Genomic DNA, 2,380 nt, shown 5'->3' with positions numbered 1-2,380 from the left:
ATATATATATATATATATATATAAGCAATACATTGATTAGGTATTTAGTAAAAATCTCCTGTTCTTGGACTGCAAATGCATAGCCCTCGAAGTGTGATGTGATGTAGCGATCACGAATCCAACGGAGGCTTCGTTTCATGTCAATGTTACTATCTTCATCAAGTCTTATATGTATGTATGTATGTATGTATGTACGTACGTACGTATAACTCGAGAACTATGATTTTCGGTCAGGGAGTCACAAATGTGTAAATGTGTGCATGTATATGTGTATAACTTATCGTGGTTCAAGAACTGCTATTTTCGGGCAAACTCACTTATGAAACCGTCAATAGTTTTAAATATTTACAGTAATTTTATATTTTAATTGCATATTGCATGAATAAATTACTCGACATGCCAACTACAAGATGAAATGCGATTTGCTATTTAAAAAACATTGATGATACACAGAACTGATGCATTATCTTATAATTTTAATTGGCGGAATCATATAGATTGATAAAGTTCAATAATTTCTCCAAGATTTATTCACAAACAACTACTTTAGTCCTGTTAATATCAGCTTTTGGCTTGAATTTCAAACGCAAACATTTTAATCGATATTAGCAGCTTGATTAAACTTGTAGTGTTTGATCTTTTTTGAGATCTTTAGTAAACATTACCAGCCATAATTCACATTAATGATGTGGCACTACAGCTGCTGCAAAAATTCATTAGAAATTTGAAGCATCTGAGATCGTGAGGTCTAGGGAGAACAGTTCGAAGGAATCAGCAATCTTCGTACAGCGTGTGTTTTGAGCAAGACAGACTAATTCTAATGTAAATGTTATTAAATATTACAGTGCCACTGCGGTCGAGCGTCCATCATTGACGACATTAAGAAAGGTCGAAATCCCGTGATCTGGTGGTCTCGGCGCTGGAGACAGCGAAGGTTTATATCTTCGCTAGCGATATGAACAAGAGAGCATTTTGTACCAAAAGCCAATATAAGAGTTTCTCTCGAGATATCTACCACAGTATAGTTTGTTCTAACAGAACATTCACGTTTAAGTGGGCATAAATATTACCAGTGGAGGCGCAATGGCCCAGTGGTTAGGGCAGTGGACTCGCGGTTATAGGATCGCGGTTTCGATTCCCAGACCGGGCGTTGTGAGTGTTTATTGAGCGAAAGCACCAAAAGCTCCACGAGGCTCCGGCAGGGGATGATGGCGAACCCTACTGTACTCTTTCACCACAACTTTCTCTCACTCTTACTTCCTGTTTCTGTTGTGCCTGTAATTCAAAGGGCCAGCCTTGTCACACTCTGTGTCATGCTGAATATCCCCGAGAACTACGTTAAGGGTACACGTGTCTGTGGAGTGCTCAGCCACTTGCACGTTAATTTCACGAGCAGGCTGTTCCGTTGATCGGATCAACTGGAACCCTCGACGTCGCAAGCGACGGAGTGCCAACAACAACAAATATTACCATTCGATATCAGTACTACCTCCGTCGCTAATATATAATTTTTAACAAGCTTCCTTTTGAATGCGATAAAAAGGCTTCTGTGTATAGTAGCAGCAGCACCCTTTCTACAGGATCAATATTTCCTTGTGAAGGTTTGAGTTTTCAGGAAGATAAGTAAGGCACATGGTTAATACACGCATTTTAAAGCTGGAACCATTTCGTGTATACTGATACCAAGGACTTGCCATAGTGGATAGAATAATGAGATAATTAAACAATTTAACGACATGGAGATGACCTTTCAGCTGTAAGTTTATACAGGGCTTAGATTCTGCTATAATAAACGGCAATTTTCTACGTCTCCTCTGTAATTTTGTGCATATTTTGTCTGAATTGTTTTGCATATTTCACTTTGTGTCCTATCATTCTTACTTTCAATGTAGTATCAGGTTAGCATAGTGACGGATTAATCTAGTTCTTTGTCTCTCACTTTCGTGTATGTTTATACCTTTGTGTGTGTTTGTGTGTGTGTGTGTGTGTGTGCATGTGTGCTTTTCTACTTGTCTCTCTCTCTCTCTCTCTCTCTCTCCCTTTCTCCCCTCTCTCTGTCTATGCAGCTATCTATCTATCTATCTATCTATCTCTATCTCTCTTCATTTAACACTAGTTGAACTATGTCCCTGATTGACAAGGTATGTCCTTGATTGAACGTTTAAATTATGCCTGATGATGGTGGAATCGCATAATACTATTTAATCTTTTACGATTACATTGAATGAAATTCTATCGAGACTGTTGTCGCTGATTTAGACACAATTTGTGTGTTACTATTCAATCTATCTATCTGTCTGTCTGTCTTTGTGTTTGTGTGTGTCTGTCTCTCCTCTCTCTCTCTCTCTATATATATATATATATATATATATATATATTA

General features: G+C 37.9%; 1 long non-coding RNA gene across 1 annotated transcript in view; it reads right to left on the bottom strand.

Moving 5' to 3' along the window:
- Positions 1 to 2,380, bottom strand: part of LOC106870423 (uncharacterized) — a 10,959-nt gene that overhangs the window by 936 nt on the left and 7,643 nt on the right. The gene's annotated exons all lie outside the window — the stretch shown is intronic.

The sequence above is a fragment of the Octopus bimaculoides genome, chromosome 12, assembly GCF_001194135.2.
Source record: "Octopus bimaculoides isolate UCB-OBI-ISO-001 chromosome 12, ASM119413v2, whole genome shotgun sequence".
NCBI classification, from domain to species: domain Eukaryota; kingdom Metazoa; phylum Mollusca; class Cephalopoda; order Octopoda; family Octopodidae; genus Octopus; species Octopus bimaculoides.
Note: the sequence above shows the minus strand (reverse complement) of the source record. Positions and strands in the feature narration are given on the sequence as shown.